Raw genomic sequence first — 23,848 nt, 5'->3', positions numbered from 1 at the left:
ATTTAATGGCTACTTGAATAAGACATAAGCACAGGTGTTTAAGAAAGATGCATGAGAGTAGTTAATGGAAACAAACAAAACAACAGGTGTCTCTGTAATCTGTCCTGTGTTTGCTGGGAAGCACATATGATGCTGATCTTTAAATGAGTTGTTACACCTTACCAGGAATGCTGAATGTAGAGACAGCTGTTTCTAGTGATAAATACAGGGCACAGTGCTTTTTTTTTTTTTTTTTAAGTTAAAAAAAAGCTTGCCTGATCCTCAGCTGGTGAAATTTGGTGTAGCTCTGTTCCAAGCTCTCCCCTGCCAGAGAGTCCTGCTGTGCCCAAGGGTAATTTACCCCAGGCTAGGACAAAGCGAATCATCAGGTTCTCTTCTCCTCCAGGTTTAAGCCTTCTTTGCTGCAGTTGGAATGATACAAGCAGGCTTACTGCACTGGAAAATGGAGCTTGTATTTTTATGCATGGATACAGAAGGGATCAAGGTACAGTTTGTGCATTCAACATGAACTTTTGCATTTCCCGACTTTGAGATGAGCTGTGCAGCTGTACTGTTGTAAGGCCACATTTTTAAATATTTAAGGTTTTTTTTTTAAAAGATCTCTCTAAAGCAGTGTTCCTTAAACTTTTTAAGACCTGAGGAACACCAAACAATACTCTTTTTTTAATGAGGAGCACCAAGGATTTTTTGTTGAGGTTGGCGGGGGGGAAAGTTATTGAGGGGAAAAAAGGGGTCGGAGGAAATGTTTTGAAGGAAAAAAAGTGGCCATTTTTAATTCTGTTTTTCTCCACGGCACACCTTCTACTGCCTCGCGGCACAACGGTATGCCACTGAACACAGTTTAAGAAACACTGCTGTAAAGCATAAAGGAGACGTACAAGAGCTCTATACTTGCAAAGCATCAGTTTAAGATCACTAAGTGCCTCTGAATGACTTTAGTAAGCCAGAAAGATATGTTGATTTCTTTAGTGTATTATCATTGGACAGTCAGTGATAGAACCTTATCATAATTAGTTTTCTGCTTAAAATTGTGTGTGTGTGTGTGTGTGTGTGTGTATATGTGTGTGTGTATATATATATATATATATATATATATATATATATATATATATATTATACTAGCATATCTGAAAGGAAAATGACATTCTAACATAATGTGTTGTCACCTTTTTCTTTTTTCTTTTATTTAACTGGGCAATTAACCTTTTAGATTTTTGCTAGCTATCTTGCTGCCATGGCTAATATACAGTAACAGATCTGTTTCAGCCAATATTATTCCTTAACTCTAAAAATCTGTTCTGAAATTGCTCCTGTGCCAACGAAGGGTGGATGTTAAAATCTCTATATCACAGGTTCTCAAACTTCATTGCACCGCATCCCCTGTTGAGAACAAAAACAACTTCACAGCCCCAGGGGGAGACTGAAACCTGAGCCTGCCCAAGCCCCAATATCCCAGGGGGCAAAGCTGTAGGTGGAAGGGCAGCAGCCCCAGGCCACATCAAGTGTTAGCCAGTCTTGGCAACCCCATCCAACGGAGCTTGCAACCTACTTTGGGATCTGGACCACCCCTTTGAGAACTGCTACTCTGTATGGATTATTTAGATATCATCAGTCCTCTGATAATTTTTGGAACTTAATTTGAGGACAGAAAACTTTTACATTTTCCAAATCATGGCATGCCTAAAATTTGACAATTGTTGAAATGCGTTGTCCTTTGTTGTCATTGGGCCTCCTTTGCTCATGAGAATCATCTCATTAAAGGCAATAATATGACTTGTGTGATTGGGTTCTCTGTTAGCAGCACTTCTGCCCTGCCCTTTTCCTACGGGTCCTGTGATTCCAACAGAAATGTTTATAATAGTGTTGTGTTGCATGGACCACTTGGTACAATATCTGAGAGAAAAATCAGATTAATTTGTTCTCTGACCTGCTCATTTCCCACAGAAAACTGTGTTCGTTAAAGGGTAAAGGAATTGGTCAAGGTGGAATCGGAAGTCGTTTTCTGAGGTATTCAACATTTTAATCTCCATTAATGGAACCTAATATTGCCCAGGCCAATTAGAGGGATGGCTAATGTGTAGTTCATTTATTACTTCCTCTTAGCCCCATTCACATTGAATTGACCCATTTGCTTCATAATGGCTCTCATTTCAGCTCTAGGCAACAAGTGACCTTTTCCCCAAATTATTGGCCTAACCTACAAAGACCTGTGCCACAACTATGCAAATTTGGCACCCCTCCTCCTTACTATCTGCTGCTTTCCTGTAGACCAGAGTGAGTGTGGCTTTTTTATTATCCTTGTTAGCTTTTGGGAATAATTGGTGCTCATGACAGTAAGGCAATAACAGCATGTAATTGGAGGCTTTCTAAGCTTCCTTGCATAGCTCGGGCAGGGCAAAGAAGATGCCATGTGCACCATGTTATGCTACTGCTCCATCAAAGTGATAGGGACCTGGGTGCCCTCTAATTGGTTCCAATTTGTAGTGCTGAATGTACTTAAAGTGGGTTCTCTGTCTGGGCGTGAAGTCTGGGATGTGACTATTATTTCTGAGACTGCTGACCTGCTTGTAGGGTGGACTGCTCCTACGGTGTAAGATTAGGGTTTGTGAATAGACACATTTTCCAGTTTGGCAGACTCCAGAGTTTAACCTGTATAGCCAGAATATGAATGGCTGGTATAAGAACCCCAAAGACCAGTGGTTTTCAAACTAGGGGTCATGACTCAGGAATGTCAGGCACTGGGTCTCATTGCCACAGGGGGGGTCAGGTGACCGGTGGGAGTGCTAAGGCAGCTACAATGCCTGTTCTGTCACCACAGACTGTGCTGTGTCCTAAAAGTAGCTGGCAGCAGACCTGGCTTCTGGGTGTGTGGGGGATTGGGGATGGGAAGACGTTGTACAGGGTTCCACACACTGCTTCTGCCCCAAACACTAGCTTTGCACTCCCATTGGCTGGGAACCTGCTGCCAGTTGCCAGGAGAGTCAGGAAGCTGCCTTAGCACCCCTGCTTCACCACCGACTGGAGCCACTCCAGGTAAGCCCCTCCTGTCCCAGCCCTGACCTCCCCCCATACCCAACAGCTCTCATCCTCAGCCCCACCCTGGAGCCTACACTCTCATCAAATTATGTTGGGTCGCAGCCATCAACAATTTTCTTCAACTGGGTCATGAGGAAAAAAAAAAGTGAAAATCACTGCCCTCGATGATATCAGTCATTCACTTCTGTTTGCCAGTATTACCTCCCATGCATTAAAAACATTCCAATTTCCAGACAATGAGCTCAAGGGCAGTTCTCATTGCTGCAGGGCGTCGTGCTAGTAGCTATATCTTATGCAGCCAATATGCACTCTACAGAAGAGATTAGGGGTACCTAGAATTCTAGTGCATGAAAAACTTAGAGGTTTTGGAATTTGTTTTTTGTTCCAAAGCAGAATGAACAGTATAGCTGTTCATATGGACTTCCCTGTTCTCAATAATCCAGAGCAGGGACTTGGGCCAGATAGAGCCTTGGGTAGAATAGTGACTTTTGGTGACACTCATCTAGTTTTGGTTTTGATAAATTGATATTGATCAGAAAATCCCAATTCATCAAAAAGTTCCTGATTGACTTTAGCTGTGATAAACTTTTAAAAGTTACATATACTTCTCTGCTCTTTTATATTATCTTCAGCAGTGACTCAAAATATTTATATTGTGCCTATAATGCCCTGAAGCTAGATGCTATTAGCATATCAGTAATATATCTAGCCCTAAGCAATGCACATTGAACATTTGCCACACATTGCTCTGAGGAATGAAGTGATCCACTGTGCGATAAATATCTCAAGAAGGATGCAGTCTAGAAAGCCCAGTAGTAGCACTATCTAGTGGTGAACCCTTCAATTTATTCTACATCTCATCATTACTGGTTCAGAACTATTCTGGTCATACTGTGGACCAAATTCACCATGGCAGGGTTGAATTTGGCCTATTGTTTCAAATACCCTGAGACCATGGCACACGTTGATTGTAACAACAAAATCACAAATACATTCTACAGTTGTAGGGAAGGATATTTTAACACAAATTTGAATGGGCTGTGGGCATGCTCTCTAGCAGAATCTAAAAGTATAGAACCAAAGATCTCTTCTGGTAGAGTGAAGTTCATGTATTAATTGCATTTTTCATTTTGGAATGGGAGTCCAAAACTCTCCTGGAAGCTTCAGTATAATTCAGCACTAGTGAATGGACTAGCGACTTCTAAGCGTAAAACCTTTTTTTCAAGTATCTGAAGACTATTATCATATCCCCCCTTACCTCCTCTTTTCCAAACTAAACACTCCCAGTTCCTTCTGCCTTTGCTCATATGACTTGCATTCCATCCCTCTGATCATATTTGCTCACCTCTGGATCCTTTCTATATAGTGGTGACCAAAACTGGACACAGCACTGCAGCTGAGCGGTACTATAATCTTCTATGATTTGTATGATATGCCTCTGCATAGTGGGGCAACTGCCTCACTCCATCAGGGAAAGGGTTAAAAGCAGACCAGAGGCAGTCTAAACAAACCTAGCCAATCAGGATGAAGGGAGAGGTCAGCCAATCACGGACAGGCTGTATTTAAAACTGCAGAGCTGAGGGGAGCTCAGCTGGGTCCTGACCAGGATCAGAGAAGTACTGGGTAGGCTCAGAGGAGCAGAGAGGGAAAGCTCCCACCTAATACCAGCTAGGCTGAGGCCTTGAAACAAGATGAGAAGGTGCAAGGGTCATGGGGAAGTGGCCCAGGGAACACTGGTAGTTGAGGGGAGTGAAGTGAGCTGCCACTAGCTGGTCTCTGGGTTGGGAGGCCTCTCCCACTTCTCCCTTGTAATGCACGTTGTCATATTGGGGTGTGGCCAGTACAGGGTGGGGCTTGCCCCCGAGGGGAGGGACTAAACTTGGCCACTGAGGCAGGTATGAGAAGGAAGACTGCTGATACCTCCAAAAGGAGTGAGAAGAGTGGTGGGCACTGCTGGAGAGCAATGCTCTGAAGCAGATGCTGTGATGCAAGGGAGCAATGTGGGTCCTGAGACAGGAAAGCGACAACAGGGACACCAGCCCCAGGCAGTGCACCCAAGCTAACTCCTAGAGCAACCAGCAGGAGACACCGTGCGGGTGACTCACAACCATGTCAGGCCCACGTTAATGTAACCTTAACGTGCCTTTGCTTTTTTTTTTTTTTTTTTGCAATAGCATCAAGTTGTTGACTCCCGTTTGGGGTGTGATCCACCACAACTCCCAGACTCTTCTCAGCAGTGCGGCTGCCAAGCAGTTATCCCTCAGTCTCTCTTTGTGCATTTGGCCAGTTCTCCAATTTTTCAAGATATATATATATATGGATTTTAGCTCTCTCGTCCAAATCAACTCCACCCTTTACCTTATGCTATTTAGACCCACTGTAGTATTTTGGGGATGATACTTGCCATAGCCAAAAAAAGAATTGAAATAATTCTCAGCAATTCCTTTATTTCAATGCATCAGAAAACTACTGACCTCTTAGCGTTCCATATGTGTCTAAGAAATACAAAGCGCAATTACAAATTAGTAAAGAATGAGATGAAAACAGCACAATGGCTGTCCCATCTGGTTCACTTGGCTGCTACAGTTATAAATACGCTGCTCGCTCTTACTGCAACTTTTTTTAAGCTGGGCAGGGGAGCTGAATTACTGGGCCCCTGGACAAGGTGGAGGGGCCCCAGTCTGTGCTCCTGGAAGGGGCGGGGCTGTGGGCTAGCCCCTCCCCCAGTCCTTCAGTGCCACCTGGTGTGTGCTGCGCGGGGCTCTAGAATTGATGTAAAGGGCTTGGGGCTTTATCTGTTTTCGCTGCCAGAGTAGCAGTGGTAGCGGCTGGACGCACCAGGCCCTTGTCACTCTTTACCCCCTCCCCTGCTCCTCCCCTCCGTTGACAAGCCTGATTCAAACTCTGAACTGAACTAATTTTTCCACTTCCTGGCTTCATCCCTAGGTATTAAGACTCTTTCCTTTTCTCTTTCTTCAACCCCCTACCTCAGCAATTACCCTCCTGCTTATTACTCTGCTTTAATCACTGAGGGCCATTCCACTGAACTCAATTAGAAACTTTTCATTGGTTTCTGAATTGGGCCACATAGCTCTATTTTGCTACCTTTTTTCCATCCAATAGTACTTTATTCTGGTGCTGAAGTCAATAGAAAGACTCCTATTAATTTCTAAGAGCTTGGTTTCCAAATGCCTGGAATAGGGCCTAATGGAACCCTATTGGTTGGATTGATTCTTTACAGCCTTGCCCAGATTATGGTTATTCACATCCATACAAAGTGGTTATAACGTGTAACCAAATCAGACTGGTGAGTTTACACCTACTGTTCACTGATTTAAATAACTGTGACAGGTGCACAGGATTAGAGAATACGGATCTTCCCCTTTCACAATATTGGGAATCATAAACAGTTAAAATTAACAAGAAAAAATGAAACCCAATGGTATAGTTCATGAGTACAGTTTGAATAGTTCTAACCAGGGTGACCGATACCTGATTATAAAAGTCAAAGGAGTGAGATTTCACTTAATTATCATGCAAGCATACAGCTCTTCAGTAGAAGTTGAAAATTACATCATGTTCTGTTGACTATCACTCTTGCATTAACAGATGGTCCCGGTCTACTTATGGGAGACAGACATGTTACTGAATGCTTTTGTTCAGTCTAACATTTTACTTAAAAATATTACACTGTGTTTTGAACTTGAACTGCTAATCGCTGTCCTTTAAATTGCAATTGCAAAATGAATCTTTTCAATGTGACAGGAAGAAATCACTTTGCATTACAAATCCTAAATAAATGTATCTGAGTAACAAACTCTAAAATGAACCCTCTATTTCTGTCTCTCTAATTAGGGATGTGACCAAGAAGTTGACTATACGATTAACTAATAAGCCTAGGCTTCTTGGTTAATCTTGTTGACTACTTGCATTTCCCGTCCTTCCTCCCCCTCAGACACACACTTGTTGCCTCTGTATCAGAGGCAGCAAAAGGGGAGGAGCAGGAGCCAGTACTGGAGGGATCTGGCTTAAAAAGCCAGTTCCCCCAAGCACCGGCTCCGTGGTGCCACCTGCTTCCCCTCCCCCCACGCTGCTGCTAGAACCCCTGTGGATAGGGGCTGCTGCTCCGCACTGCTGCCTCTGTATCAGAGGCAGCAGCATGGGACAAGAGGCAGGCAGCTGGTTTTTAAACTGGCTCCCCTCACAGACCAGTTCCCCCTGCCACTCTGCGCTGCTGCCTCATACAGGGGGTTCCCTGTAAGTGGGGCTGGGAGCACACTGGCTACTGGCCCCGCCCCCAGGGACTATCAAATAGTTGTGTAACTGACAATATTTTATGCGGTTACATGACTATCCAATTACCCAGTATCTAACACCCCTATCTCTGATATAACTATACACTTTATTTTTGCATTGACATTTCTCTACAGATATCTAGGCAATGGGTGCATGAGAAATGGATAACTGGCAATGGCTAGTTGGAATATTCCCATTATGTTTCTTGCAGTGTTGTGTGTGCTCAGAGTTGTGAATCCAAATGTCAATAAACCTTAAGGTAACTTGGCTTTGATAGATGCATCCTATATAAAATATTTTTCCATAATTATTTCTGGGCGACAAATACAGTATGAAATATGAAGCCATAATATGTAAATTACAGTAAATTAGTTCATGGAGCTAATGGAGAAGAACAATGACAGGCTCATGTTTTTTTATAAATCAGTTTAAAAAGTTTCTGTAGTAATTGCTCCATAAGTGCTCCCTTGTACATCTCTAGCATGTACTTAAAAGACAATACAGTCTGCTGGGTTTTCTTTTATTCTGTTAGGTGTGATCTACTCCTGTAACCAGGCTGATGTTTCATTTCTTTTTATCATCATTTGGTCATTCATTTGTAGTTTAATGAGCTTCCTGTTGTGGGTGAATTGCATCCAAATTAACAACTTCCATATGGTTGAGAGCTGAACATCCTTTATTGTTGTCACTGTAATTTAGTGTGGTGGGAGATATACCCATATAAATCACACATACTTCATTTTAGTGCAAATGGAGAAAAAGTGTTAATTACTATTCTCATCTGTTTAGTAGACGGTGGCTGCATCTACCAAGCAGACTTTGTAACCATGATTTACTATCAGTGTTAGCACTATTGAGAGCTGAAGTGTATGTTAACCATTGGCATTTTTACTGTCATGTAACTTAATCCTTTCCTGGACAGGAAAAATAGGTTAACTTTCAGTCCTGTAGCTTTCACCATTGCTAGCCATGGTTGTGAATGGTGGTTATAAAAGTGTATGAAAGAGGAAAATGGAACTTGTTGTATAGTTGGGTGTTGATCTGTATATAAACCACAAATTGTCACAAGGATTTGACAGTCACCAATGAGATTTAACTTCTCACTGCTTAAGTTATGGGAGAGTGAACCCCTCATATTATTGTGATGGCTAGAAATACTAGAAATGTTTTGAGATAATGAGCAGTTTGTTTGAAACTGGGACAATTGATGGTGGAGTAGTCATCATGCTGGTCCACTATGTTTTGAGAGAGTAAAAATAGATCAAAATCTAATACTTTGGAGCAGTCCAATGGAGCTTTTCATAAGGCAAGGAGCTGATGTGTTGAAGTGTCCATCAACTGGATGAGAAGAGGGCCCCTGGAGGCCTGGCTGTTGATCATACTAAACCATCTCAGGTGATGAGAAACCTTATGTGTGGTGTTCCAAGCCTATTGGAACATGCGCACACACACATGCTTAATATCTAAGAAATAGTAATTTTAGATCAGAACATGTCTGTATCAATCATTTATCAGACAGAACTCTTGTGTTTCCATTGATTTATTCCTGACATGGTCTGGAGAGACATGGGCAAGTTACCACTGTTTTAGGTTCTGAAAACCTGGGGTAAGTTACATCAGTTTACCCCTGCCCTTTATGGAACAGAATCAAAACAGGCAGATAGGGTCTATCTGGATTGATAATAAAAGTGGAGATTCTCCTTCATTGCAAATAGTGGCTTATGATTTTAGAGTAGAAAGATGAGAAGTCCAGTCCTGCTTTCATTATGATGTTCTAAGTGGTTGCAATGTGTACCCAAGACTAGAAGCTTTCAAATATGTTTTGGGGCATGTCAGGAAAGGAGCTGGTGGAATATGTCTCTTCATAGAAGAGACCAACGTGTTTGCAAAGTACAGGGGAAGGGAGAAGATAAGAGTGGAGAATCCAGTCTCACGACTGTGTTCTAATCGCTGCACAAGACTACTGGGATATGCTGTTCCAGTCATTATTCCGAAAAAACAATACTAGCATCCACACTGCAATTACGTTATTTCAAAAGAAAGTCTAAATGATGGACGGCTTTTTCCGACACTGTAAACCTCATTCCACAAGCAATAATGCGTCTTCCAAAAAAGCTTTTTCAAAGAGGGTGTGTGTGGACTCTCCACTGTTGCTATGACGAAATTGCTCCTCACCATGGCCATTCTACGTTATTCCTCCCCAGTGCCTTCTGGGGCTCTAAATCAAGATAGCACATCCACATTATGGGAGCCTGCCTTGGACTAATTTTGAGGCTTCCCTGTAGTGTGGATACTCTATTTCGAAATAACCTTTTCCAGAAGATATCTTATTTGTAAAAAAGCTTGCAGTGTAGATGTACCCTGAGAGAGAGAACTCCTTGTCAAAGTAATTGTCTGTTTTACAACCATTCTGTCAGAAGAGAGAGGCTGCTGGGACAAGAAGTCACACCCTTGTCAAGGCACAGCTCTATATCTGAGCCATGGAGAAGATTTGACTGATTTGTTGTAAACGCCTCTCGATGATAGCTCTACTGTCTCGGGAGTTTGTCTAAATCCCTTTCCCCAACTACAACAGGTGAATAATACCCTCCGCAAAGCTGTTATTTTATCTCAGATTTTTGGAGGTATTCAATCCTTTTCCAAAGCTAGCACTCTCCTCTCTAATACGAACAGTGTATCTGTGTTCTCTGTGAGTGTTTCCTTCATACGTCCTGTAGAATTTTTTTTCTTCGGCTTACACTTGTCTCTGAGGGTATGTCTAGACTACATGCCTCTACCGACAGAGGCATGTAAAATAGGCTACCCGACATAGTCAATGAAGCGGGGATTTAAATATCCCTGGCTTCATTAAAATAAAAATGGCTGCCATGCTGTGCTCGCTCAGCTGATCGTTGGCACAGCGCGCAAGTCAAGATGCGGATCGGTCGACAAGGGAAGCTGAGGCATAAGACAAGGTGAAATGAGGCATAAGGGAGTGGTCGACAAAGGCTTCCCTTGTCGACCGATCTGCATCTTGACTCGCGTGCTGTGCTGATGATCAGCTGAGCCGGCACAGTGTGGTGGCCATTTTTATTTTAATATTTAAATCCCCGCTTCATTGATTATGTCGGGTAGTCTATTTTACATGCCTCTGTTGGCAGAGGCATGTAGTCTAGACATACCCTGAGTGTGTGCATAAGAAAGTAGTTTTTGCTGGGGAAGGGGTATTTACATCCTCTCCTTGGTCAAAGTCAGTGAACCCCAGGCCTCCAAATTTTTGCCTCAGTTACAAGATGATTTCAGATACATGGGAAAGCAAATTTGGGCAGAATAGATTTTAGACTGAGTACAGGCAGTCCCCGGGTTAAGTACAAGATAGGGACTATAGGTTTGTTCTTAAGTTGAATTTGTATGTAAGTCGGAACTGGCTCCAGATTCAGCCGCTGCTGCTGAAACTGACCAGGGGCTGACTACAGGAAGCTGGAGGCAGAATTGCTCTGCCTCCAGCTTCCTGGAATCAGCCACTGATCAGTTTCAACAGCGGCTGAATCTTGAGCCTGGGACAGAACAGCTGGGCTGCCAGGTAGGTCCCTGCAGGACCAACCCAGCAGCACCCCAGCTGCTCTACCCTAGGGTCCACAACAAAAGCCTGGTCTGCTGGGGGGGGGGGTGCACTAGCTGCGCCCCCCCCCCCAGCAGACCAGGGACACGGGGAGCAAAGCCGCAGCAGCGGCGGGGTGCCGCGCCTCTGAGGCTTTGCTCTGGCACCCCGCCGCCGCTGTGGCTTTGCTCCCCGTGTCCCTGGTCTGCTGGAGACGGTCCCCAGCAGACCAGGGACACCCGGAGCAGCTTTTCTCGCCCCGGAGGTCGAGGTGGCGGGACCGCTGCGCTCTGGGCGGTCCCGCTGCCTGCGAGCTCCGGGGCGAGAGAGCCCCGTTCGTAAGTGCGAATCCGTAACTTGGGGACTGCCTGTAGTTTCTTTTAAGGCTGCATAAGGGATTGGGCACCAAAAATTGAATGAGAGCTCGGTAGCCATGGTAGCTAGATGCCTTTGAAAAGTTCAGTGCAAAAGTGCCATCCTGTATGTGCTTGGTGCTTTGGTTTAAAATTGAGGTTTACATTATGCAGATATACTGTATGAAAATAGCCTATCTGTCTTTCTGTTGATGATGTGTATTTTCACTAAGCCTTCACTCCACTGACTTCTCTCCCTCAACAAATATAGTACTTACAATAACAACTGCCCTTCTGAGACCAAGAAATGGTTGATAAAGTGCTCAGTGGAGTATTCTGCCCTTCCAGCCCAATCTGATAAATTGCAGCAGGCTCGCATAGTCACAGGAGTAACATAAGGAGGGAGTGAAATCCCTGCAATAAAGTTTTCAGTGTGTCTAGTTCTCTAGTATTTGCTGTCCACCTACAGGTGGTTAAGACACGGCAGTGGGAAATTGCACATAAATAAGTGGACAATGAGGAGCAGGCAAATGATGCGTTTTTAAAACTGAGAATCGGTTTTCGAATGACCGATTCTGCGAAGGGCAGAACTGTGGCTCTGCAGTGGCCTGTGCAATGTTAGTCAGTAGGGGCAAGGTGAGGATGTGAGTCAAATTCCAGAATTACTAAATAGCAACAACAACAAAGCATGATAAAGCTCTCTTCACAGCAGGCTAGGTTTTAACTGCTGCTAAGCCAGTGCACATGCAAAAGCACTGCAAAGAGCTGCGAGCATATGCTGGAGACTCCTGGAGCCCATAGATGGCTCAAGGCTAGCTTAGCTACTGGTGTTTGCTGTTAGGAGCTTGTTGCTGAATCCATTTAAATTTGTAGCAAAATGCCCATTGATTTCAGGAGTGTCTGTCTCCAGGGGTTCCCTGGAGTGATGTGTCTACATTCCACGTCCTGTGACCTTCACAGGGTAGGCATTAGTCTCTAGAGCATAGTCTACCCTAGACCAGGCAGGCTGGCTTAAGTTATACCGTCCAGCTACACAAAATACATAGCTGGATTCAGCTTATCTTAAGCGGAGCTGCTGCAGCGTCTGCTCTGTGGAAGGCCACAGAATGAGGAGTGCAGGACACCAGAGGGGCTGCCTTCAGCATTCGATTTGGGGGTCTACACTAGAGCACTAAATCGAACCCTAGGAGATCAACCTCTGGAGTGTTGATCTTCTCCATAGTGTAAACATGCCCAATAATATTAGATGCTGAAATACAGATTTCAGTTCCCAGTGTTAACCATCCAGGCTGGAAAATTTTATCCTGGTAAATACTTTAATGTTAAGTTCATTGTTAGAATGGATTAAGGAATCCCATTTTGTATTGCAAAGATGTTTCCATCTATTAGACTTGTTTCTGCCTTTTGTTTTTCAAACCTCTAATTTACTTCATTCTCAATAGTTTGACAATTCTTTTGTCTGCCCCCTCCCCTTCCACATCACAGTTAGGTGGTAGAATTTATTATTCTCCCCTGTTTTTTGTTTTTGCATGGCAGGTATCCTTTATGCTCCTTTCTTTTCTCCACTCAAAGTGACTGTGTCAGTCTGTTTCCAGCATCCAGGGCCATTATCTAGTCAGTCTTTGTTCTTATCAGCTTACCCCACAGCTTACAGTTACAACAGTGAGCCCCTTACAACCAATTTCATTGCTTCTGTTAAATCTACACGGTTTTAGGTCCGACTGTCTCTGGGCCTCTCATACTGAGGTCTTCCCCTTTTTATGTTGTCGATGTGATTCACTTGTTTCTTTGCAGTTTTCTCCTGCTTCCATTCCAGTCGCCTTGCTCATGAATCTCATAAGCATCACTTGGAGTGAGTGAATGAGCTGACCTCTGGTCCAGCGTTCTCTCTCCAATTTCCCATCCACGAGCGGAGTGAGCTTTGTCTTCAGCACCAATATTGAGGTCATGTGCGCTTGTTTGGCTGTGCCCTGCTGTGGCATCCAAGATATAAACTGCTCCTTTTCCCCCTCTGCTACCATGTCTCCTCTCGCCCCATCTGTTCCTCTGCCTGCTGCTGCCCCTCCACCCCTCACCTTTCTCTGCTGTCCTGGCTCCTGCCCTTCTCACTACCCTCAGCCCTCCTGGGACTTTCCCCACCTCCCCATCATCTCTGACCTCTGCACCTGGCCTGCCTTCCCCCTCTCCCCATGCCCACCCTTCCTCAAGCTCCCCTCCCCATCCCCTTTCCTAACACCTCCCTCTACCCCCTGCCATGACTCTCTCCGCTGCCCTCTGGTGCTCATCCCTCCCCTTGTCCCCTCCCTATGTCTGCCCTTCTGCTTCACCCCCACAGTTCCCCTGGCACATGCGCCTTCCCTTACCGGTACCCTCCTGGTGCCTGCCCCTCCCCTCCCAACACCTGCCCCCCTTGCCGTCTTCCTCTCTGGTGCCCACCCCTCACCACCCTCTGCCCCAGTTCTCCTCATGCACCTCTGCATTCTCATGCATGACTTACTCCATCCCGCACCTTCCTTATGTCCATCCCTCTTTCAACCTCTCTTCTCCCGGCACCCACAGGGAACCCTGTTCTGGTCCATAGTAAGCAATTCTCCTCTCGCTTGTACATTCTTGCTCTGTGTATCTCTGCTGCTTTTGGTGCAGTTACTCTTGGTTTGGACAGGCCTGAAGGAGAACAGAAGTAGGTCCCGAATGTATTTAAACATCTCACTACTTCTCTCTTTCAGAAATAGCGCAGCAAAGCAACTTTCTCCACTGAACAGCGATGCCTTTCCCCCGAGTCTGAATTGATTCATTTCTTTGTTGGGAGCTAAGTGGAATCCTCACTTCAGTTCCATGGGGCTGCGCACCGGGCTATAATTCTAAGTGGTGGTGATTTTTGGATTGCAGTAGTGCAGACCCCGTTGTGTAAAGCATTATACCAGTGCATAATAAGAAACAGGCGCTGCCCTGAACAGCTTAGAATAGGCAAGACAGGCAAAAGATGCAAGATCTGAAATCAAGAGTGATAGTTATGTAAGTGTTCTGGTAACATAACAACTGGGAGTCACCAAAAGAAATTAATGGTAGCAACTTTAAAACAAACAAAAGGAAATATTTCTGCACACAGTCAACCTGTGGAACTCCTTGCCAGAGGATGTTGTGAAAGCCAGGGCTCTAACAGGGTTCAAAAAGAGCTATATACATTCACGGAGGATAGGTCCATTAATGAGCCTATTATCCAGGATGGGCAGGAATGGTGTGTTTCTAGCCTATTTGTTAGACGCGGGGAGCTCAGTGGGCGATGGGACAGATTGCTTGATGGTTCCCTGTTCTGTTCATTCCCTCTGGGGCACCTGGCATTGGCCACTCTTGGAAGACAGGACACTGGGCTAGATGGACCTTTGCTCTAACCCTGTATGTCCACTCTTATGAGTTTGGAGTAGGACACACATGTCCTCCTGACTCCTAGTCCGGTGCCCAATTCTCTAAGTCCTGCTGCCCCCCCAGATAACTAGATGCTCAGTCCTGCACATCAGGACTCCATGTGTAACCTCTGCCCGGCAATGGGCTGTGCCTGTCCGGGAATTAGTATGGAAGCTGGTTTGGATTGTATCCATTGGCTGACGGCCAGCGGTATCCGCCTTCAGAGCCAGCTTCTGAGCTGTAACGCTGGAAGCCCTGTAAAACGCACTTGTAAGATTCTTCCATTCCTCTTCCTTAGCACCTCCCTCTCTGGCACCTTTCACTGACCATCAGGCTGAAGGCTTCTGTCACCCACTGAGCTCACCGAGGGAAACTGGCTCAAGGCTCCCCATCACTGCAGTGTGGAAGGGGAATGCCACGGTAGGCTGCCATCCTCTGAACCAATGGTTCCCAAACTTTTTGGCATCACGCCCCTTTTTTGATTTTTGAGAAACCCTCTCCTCCCCTCCCCTCCCCCCGCCAATAGCAGCAACACTTGTTGAGCCAAAAAAAGGAACTGACTGGGGCCGAAAAACAAAAATAGCAGCAAAACTTGGGTCGCCTCACGCCCCTCCTGGAATTTCTTCACACACCCCCAGTTTGGGAACCCATGCTTTGAACCAATGGGGAGCTCCCTGTGCTGGCAGCTGGCCCATTTTTCCTCTCCCCACAAACTCCCAAAGAACAGCAGGGAGCGCAGTGTCTTCTGTCCCCAGTGCACAGAAAACACACATTGCAGAAGCCCTTGTTTCGTTGCTGGGGAATAAGTGGCAAGCGCTTTAGGATTGGACCATCTGCTTCCTTTGGTCCCGGTTCTGGATAGCACTCCTGCCTGGGCTTAACTCTATCTCTTTTTAGGACAGCTGCAAGCAGGTGCTTCTACACCATTCCTGATGGTAGGGTGAATTGGGGCCACTGTGGATGGGGCTATACGTGTAGTGCCATCATTTATGTGTTTGGATAATAAACCACATTGTGCCTTAAACACTTGCTTACAGGTCCCTGGGAAGGTCACATTGTGCTAATGCTGCATTGCACGTATTGGCTGGGAATATTTTGTGTTGCTCTATAGGCTGCAGGATGCCCAGGCAGCAAATATACGGTCTATGGCAGAGAGAAATCCTGGTGAGTCAGATTTCCTTGGAGCAGAGAGAAATCTCTAATTCCAGAACAGGAAAATTTAGGGCAGTAATGCAATGGATTAGCAATTCCTTGGACTACCAAGAGGCAGATGCCCAGTTGCATGCTGGGAACCCACATCTTCATCAGCAATCCAGGTTAATAAAACCTGCAATGAATAATCCCAGAGATTTAGGGAGCTTCCAACAGACAAAATCAATTTCAAGGAAATCCAGCCTTCGTGAAAGGACAAATTCCATGGGTAGTTTATTAAATGACTCAGAATGATGAGAGAATAGTGTATATGGGAATACTTGACCATATACAAACTTTGCTTAGTTTTATTTATTAAATACATTTATTCTTGACAGGTTTTAAAGTAACTTTTCTCTATCAAGAGGACAATTCCAGAGATAAACTGTTGTACTTATGGCACATCTTGTTTGCAGGATGAATGATGAATCTCTCTCCAAAGATGTGCAAACTTGTTTTTAGTTTGTTAGTGGATGAATGCTGATTATCTGGTTGCTAAGGTCTCTTTCACTGTTTTTATCTGGTTAATGGACCACACTTTCTGTAAACTGATGACAATGTCATATTGAGATTTTTTTCAACTTCATACGAGTATGCTGGCTTCCTCAAAAGTTGTCTTGTGCTCTGTTTATTTAGGGGCCTAAGCATACAGCATCTGTGGTACAAAAAGATTCTGAAGTCCCTGGCTTAAGTGGAAGTTTGTCCAGAGCTGACCTTAACTAAAGATAACCTGACTTGAACACATGCAGACCATGTTGCATAGCTCCAAGGTAAGGCTGGGGCCTAATTTGTTTGAATTCCTTAAAGGGAGGGGTTACAAAGCAGAGTGAACAAAGCTTGTAAAGCAGAAAACTCAAGGGTGAGACTGAGAAGCATCCCCTTTCAGGTCCTACAAGCTACCAAATGGAAAAAACAATATTTCAGAATCCTCAGCACTGCTCACTGTGAGGAAGATTTCAAGACCTCACAAACGGGTATTTGTACACTTGGAGAAGGTCTATTAGCGAGAAGTTCTGTGTGAAGATAACACCACTAGCTGCTGTTTCATCCCTTATTCATGAGAGTTTGTGAACATCCTGTTATCTCAAGAATCTTTCTTTTGCTTTTTCTGTTTTGCTTTTGTGTTTATTAAGTGGGACGCTAATCAGCCCTTTCATATTCTTTGAATTTTAAGGGTGTTAAAAGTGTGGTCATCTTGCCTGAGTGCCTGTATAGTCCCTAGGGGAAAGGCAACAGAATGAGCTCATGAGGTTTAAGCAGCCCTAAACAGCCTCTTACAGAAATTCATGAAATCATGTTACATATACTGTGATTAAAAGACCTAAAGAGCTGTGAACTGTGGTATATGAATGTTCTGTTGCAGTCTGGCAATAGTATGCCTGTTGGAAAGGAAATGGATAGTCACTACATAAGAATATAAATCTAAGGAGGAAGTTTTATACGTAGCTCTAAGTTTGTGGTTTAGACATTAGATAATCATTTTGGTTTCAGTATCAAAATACGTAAGCATCTGCAGATTAGTAGCTTTGATTGACTTTAGTAAAATTCCTTTAATTGTTCACTGTAACCTCATATATGGCTGCATCTACACTAAAAAGAAAAGTTGGGAAAAGATACACAAATTGCAAACCACAATTTGCATATCTAGTTCCGCTTTTCTTTCGGAAGAGGCTTTTCTGAAATTTGATGCATCTACACCGTGTCCAATTTTGGAAAAACCTCCTTTTGGCACATGCCTTCTTCCTCGTACAATGAGGTTTACAGGGATGGTGAAAGAACACGTCTGCTTTTCTGAATTTTTTTTTCGGAAGAGCAGACACATTCCTTGGACGCGACACAGCTTTTCCGGGATGCCTCCGGTATCCCAGAAAAGAGCCGAAGTGTAGACGTAGCCATAGACAGCCACTTCCTTGGGTCCCTTCGTAGGAATTATAAGATTCAATCCTGGGTATGGATTTGATGATTTAACTCACTTGATTCAATTCTCTTCACATGTGTGAAGAGAACTTGTTTTTTTTTTTCAACATTATTTGTTTTGTTCTTAATATAAAAACTGTAGTTTAGCTGTGGTGATGTTTCCCTGATACTTATTTCTTTGTTTAATGTTTTTAATAAAATTTATGAAAATGATACTGGGTCATATTTGTTTCAGCAAGTAACATGGGGCCTGAAGTTTCAAGGACCTAGGGAGGTATCAGATGGTCACACTAAAATCCTGACCAGCTTCCCCTAATTAGCCAGTTGGTTCTCTGGGAAAAGATGAAGTTGATAATTCTGTATATTACTTACCTGGGACACGTTGTTTCACTTTCACTCTTAATACCAGTAGTTATGCAGCTGGTGGAAAGGTGCCACATGCTTTCTAGTGTCAGAATTACCCCAGTAAATGTTTTGTGAGGGAACGGGCTGATGTTAATTAAAACAGAGATGTATTTACTAGCACCTAATGTTATGTAAGTGAACTTGTTTTACCAAACCCACGGGGATGTAGAAACCCCTAAGCACAAACTCTGCAGCTTATTTGTACATTATTTACAGAGGAAAAACCCGCCTGCATTTATTTTGTAACTAATGGAATCCTTCCACTTCACAGTGAAGGAAAAAAGAAAACCTGGCAATAGCTCCAAATCCAGGCCCACCAATGGTGCATGTAGGGGTGGGGCAAAGGGGTGATCGAAAGCCGGCAGCAGCAGTAGATGGGGTTGTGGGCCCCTTTGAATTGCTGAGGGGCTGGCGGGTGAGGGAGCTAGATGCAACGCAGTCCTGGCAATGTGGAGACCTAGCTGCCTCCACCCTGCCCCTTCTGCCAGAGGTCTCATCCCTTCTGAGGGATGAGAGCCGGGGCTTGTGGTGTTTGTCAGCCTGGCCGTCCAAACCTGATAAATTCTGAGCAGCCCCTTTGTACCTCTGACACCTTCCTACTCGAGCTAGCTTCAGGTACTGTAATCCCAATGATTTATATGGGGGGAAAAAAGTCATTGCTGACTATGAGGTGTAAGAATCATGCATTGTGCTGAAAGTAACCCCAACAAACTTCTACAAAGCAGGAACACCTTTTATCTCTTAAAGACAGAGCAATGTTTTGGTAATGAGTGATAATCAGATGAAGGGAAATCCTTTGATCATGTAGCTTCTTAAATTTTCAGAGTCTTTACTGAGACCAATGGATATAACTAGCCTTTTTCTGCCTCATTCACCTGATAATACAAGTACATGTGTTCAAAGTTCCTTTAAACTCTTTCCCTAAGTGCAGTCTCTCAATTTCATTTCCACAATTACCATTGCTATCCCCAGAAGCTGGAATAGGTTCTGTGAAAGTTCACTAGGGCTTAAAAAGCTTTTATGTTAACCTGAACTGACTAACAGGAGCCCTCAAAACTCATGAAGGGGTTCTGCCTTTTGCAAGATTTCCACAGTTGTAAAAACAGGTGAAATGTGATGGGCTTGAGTTTATGATGGATTTATTTAACCCAGGTTACTCAGTGTAAAACTAAGAGGGATGTGAATCCCTAGAGATCAAAACGGAAGGAATCCCCAGCAACGTGACACCGTTGCGTGTTTACATTGCTCTGGTCCAAGGTGAGTTTCCAGAGAAGTGTCTGCTTCCTTACTTGTTCTGTGCTTGTCATCATTGGGTTTGGGGAGCATACGGAAAATGAGATAAGTATTGAATCACCAGAAATCTCCAGTCTCAAGAAAGAGAGGGATACTCTATTTAGTTGTCGGGTTGGTCTTTTAAATGGGAAGGGTTTGAGGGGGTTGTAGCTAAAACATTTATTTAACAGTCAAACGGTTACCAAAAGATTGGCTTTCTTGTGATGTGTGTGGGTGTTTTTTTTTTTTTTTTTTTTTTAAGATTGGAGGCTAGATTCACAGTGCTCATCTGTGCTGGCGGAAGAAAATCAAGGTAAACGTGGTTTTAAGTCGCCTTCCTGATTCCCGGATTTTTGGGGATGCTGATGGAGTTGGTTTAACCCATTGGTGGAATGTAACCCTGAAGGCTGTTTTCACTTCCGCTGGTTGCAGAGGTCTTCAAGGAGCCATTACACCGGATAAAAATCAGATCTGCAATTAGAATGAATGACCCAGTAGCTAGATATCCTCTCAGTTTCATTTTCAGGATATGGTCATAATTATTCTGGCAATATACAGGGGAGTTTGGATACAGAAAATAGAAACTCTCTCAAATTTGTGAACTTTTGCCTTCAATTTCTACTGTGTGTGTTGTGGAACAACCAAATGTATACTAATTTAATATGTTCATGGATTTCACAGTATCTTTTTGCTGGGTAGACGCTGTCAATTTTATTGCATAGTGATATCTAAGGCATATTCTCCTTACCATTTTCTTTTGAAGTTTGGTAGCCAGCCCAGGAAAAATAATAGAGATGTCCTGAGCCCAATTTTAAATGCTCCATAGTGTGTTTCCATCATTTTCATATGGAGTTTAATTTATGTAATGAAAAATAATACGCTATTTGAAGCTACAATACAGGAAAGACAACAGTCCAATTTATCTGAATTTAAACAAAGGAATAACAAATAATAAAAGAAGTAATGATCCATAGTTAGCTTTCAAGCAGTTGACAAAGTATTTGTTGAATGAGGTCTAGAGAAGAGGTGAAGAGACAATGAACAGATTTTTTTGTTCAATGAAGAACACCAAATTGCCTTTTAAAAAAAATTTTAGACTAATTTTGTATGTGATATTTAAGTTAGAAATTGTCTCTGAAGCCCCAGATGACTTAAGGGCTGACATCAGCAATGAAATGATGAATGATACATTCGACTTATTGGAAAAATTATCCTCCTATTACTTTTGGAGAAACTGAGGCACAGAGGAGAAAGGACTTGTCCGAGCCTATCAAGCAGGTTAGTGGCAGAACGGAAAATGTAAGTCTTGGTCTCCTGTGTCCTCCTGATCCAGTGTTCTCTCCAGTAGGCCATGATATAAATAGTAATAAAATGCTGGACTTCCTGTAACAAGGTGTTTACTTACCCTTCTCCTGTTCATAAGTGTGTTTTTGACATAGGTTATACACAGAGAGTGACCGATCTGAAGAATGTCTGTTCTGTGTGTGGAGAGAGAGCAATAGATCCTTAATATATATATAGATATATAAACGCCTTGTAAAGGGAAGCCCAAACCCACACAATTTAGAAAACCTGGGGAGATGAAGAAAAAGAAAGAAAACAAAATGTCTATGGGTTTGAATTTGACACTTTTTTATTATATTTCGGAAACTTCCAGTTTTTGGTGACACTTTTTCTGCATTTACATGGGAGAGGTTTCTTTCTCTTTTAGTTATTATAATAAGATTTTGACCTCGTATGAGAAACAGCCTATTTAAAGATCATGCAGGTGGACAGAAAAAATAGTGCTCAAACTACGGGTGCTGGGGGTCTACTATAAAAACTCTTTCAGTCTCCCCCCCCCCCCCCCCCCCCCGGGGCAGAAATACAGCAGGACTCTGAACAAGGCCTGATAGATAAGAGAATGCTTATAGACATCAGGGGCTGCTGAAAGAGAAGTGTGCTTTCTAGACAAAATGCAATGTATGCAGACAGTGGCAGAAAGGAAACCGCTGCTCATCCCTTGATTTTTTTTCCTTGATGGACTTGAGAGAGAGATTTGTGCAAGGTGAACAGAGAGATTCATGTCATTCATGACTTGTATGGAATGTTTATGCTGAGGGAGGGGAAATATGAAAGGATTGAATGGAGCACTCCAATCAAGAGCTGCTCAAATGAATAGGAATCACAAGAGGTTCGGCGCACTCAAAGCGACAATGTTTTGGCGTGTGTTCATGCAGCTAAAAGATATGGAGGCATTAGATAATAAGCCTCTCAACCTTGAGTGCAATGGAGACAGAAACATGGAAAATGTGCATATAAATGGTGACAGACTCCCAGGAGAAAAGTAACTGTCACAAGGATACAGTTGGAATGGGAACATGGTGATTGTCCCCTTTTTTCTACTGAACATGATGTTAAAGAGGGAATCCACTGACCAGAGCCAAAGGGCCATTAAATTATTTAATGTGTGATGACCATGAGAAAAACAGTTCTAAAAATAGAGGAAATAATACCAGAGAGCTGTTCTTACACACCCTCACTGAGAATCTGTCGTGCTTGCTCAGTTTTCATGTTGGAAGATTGTTTTCTCGAATTCCCCCAGGGGATCTGAAAATTAAGCTGCTAGTTTTTGTATTTTATGTACATCATCACCAGCAAAAAACTTAAAAAAAAACAACGAATTGTCTAGTCGCAACTTAAAGACTAACAAAACATGTAGATGGTATCATGATACCATCTGCATGTTGTGTTAGTCTTTAAGGTGCGACTAGACTATTTGTTGTTTTTTTTAAGCTTTTCCAGTTACAGGCGAACTCGACTACCCCCTCTGAATTTAACATCACCAGCAGTGACTCTTTCTTTAATATGAAACTGATGTACGAAAGAAGATAAAATCTCTCTATTGATTCAACAGTGGTAAAAATAAGCACAAACCTAGAACTCCAGCAATTGTTCCTACAGGGGAAGCCATAGGAGGATGAAAAGGGGTGTGCTCATGTGTCACTCTGTAAGGCTATCCTGCTGCACTGCCTGCAGCGGTGGGGGCAGGAGGTTGAAAATATTTTTGGCTGAACTCCTCCCAGACTAATGGGTCTTGAGGTCTGTGAGTAGGATAGAAGGGGTTGGGTGCTGGGAGCAGGTTGTCTTGGTTGGGGGAGAAGTGCATGCACACACCTACTGGTTACATCAGACATGCCGTCCTAGCTGAGTCTGAGTCTCACACACTCCTGAACAGGGGCATTAATGACAAAAGCCCTTCTTTTTAAGTCCAAACACTTTGTACATTTGCTGTAGTGAGGTGTGACAGGGCGTTCGCCCTGCACTGGCCCTTTAAGGGCAAACCCCAGCCTGGAGCAGGGCCCGGGAGTTTAGCCCCAGCTGAGGCTGTATTAGCTGATTAGGGCCCAGGTGGGGGCTCTATAAGAGGATGAGCTGCTGTTCCCAGGGGGAGGGCAGTGAGCCTGGCTGCTGGGGAGTAGGAGGCTCCCTGGAGCTAAGGCAGGGCTGGGGGAGCTCTGGCCAAGCAAACCTCCAGACTGCAGGGCCTGAAGAACGGCCCGCTGAAGAAACAACAACCCCCGGAAGGGGGGGGCTCAGACTGACGTGGGCACTGCCGGAGGGCCGTGTCCTGAAGAGGACGCCGCGGCCTGGAGGAAGGAGGGGAAACACCACCTGAGGGAAGGTACCCTGCCAGCAGAAGGAGTGAATTCCTAGGACAGACAGCAGGGGGTGCTATAATGGTGAGTGAACCCCCTCACATGAGGCTTTCAAAGTTATCCACCTCCAAGAAAGGGAGATGAGACCTTTGGTCTCAGCTCTGCTTTATCATGGTGCTATTTTGTTCAGTGAAAACAATTTTAAATTTCTAATGGAAAAAGGACCTCTTCTTTTAAGAGAAAAAAAAAAAGCGGAGTCAATGTCTAAAAATTGGCTGTTTCCCATTCCAATACTGTGAGCCATGAGTTGTTAACTCAGACTTCTGGCACCTTGGGAAGTCTGCAGTGGTTTTTAACCCTTCCTATGAAAAGACTGTGAGATCTCATGTACACTCTGTCAAAAATATATTGATTTCATATCTTTACCACTCCTGTTACAGTATTTTTCTATTGTGTCTCGTATTCAGAGTATTTTTTACAAATGGATAACTACTCTACCTGGCCTCAGGTCATTTTTCTGAGTTGTGTTTATATTGTGAGGTGTTTTTTTTTTTCTGCTTTTAATACTTCATATACTTCATATATGGAATTTGTCGCTCGCGATATATATACATTTATGTAATTATAAATTTTATTCCATAGAGATTCAAGCTCCCTCTTCTCCCCCCCCCCCACCTTCAAAAAAGGTCATATCAAGTTATGGGACACTATTCAACTGTGCTTTCACATTGCCCATATAGCACACTTACAGGAAG

The 23,848-nt window shown here is 43.7% G+C and overlaps 1 long non-coding RNA gene across 1 annotated transcript; it reads left to right on the top strand.

Annotated features, from left to right (window-relative positions):
- Positions 1-250: 250 nt before the first annotated feature.
- LOC112543819 (uncharacterized) lies at positions 251-20,827 on the top strand. The gene is made up of 3 exons (XR_003087066.2): positions 251-484; positions 16,498-16,631; positions 19,718-20,827. It is a non-coding gene; the product is annotated as an uncharacterized LOC112543819 (long non-coding RNA).
- Positions 20,828-23,848: the final 3,021 nt, after the last annotated feature.

This window comes from Pelodiscus sinensis, chromosome 13 (genome assembly GCF_049634645.1).
Source record: "Pelodiscus sinensis isolate JC-2024 chromosome 13, ASM4963464v1, whole genome shotgun sequence".
NCBI classification, from domain to species: domain Eukaryota; kingdom Metazoa; phylum Chordata; order Testudines; family Trionychidae; genus Pelodiscus; species Pelodiscus sinensis.
This window is presented reverse-complemented; position numbering and strand designations above follow the sequence as displayed.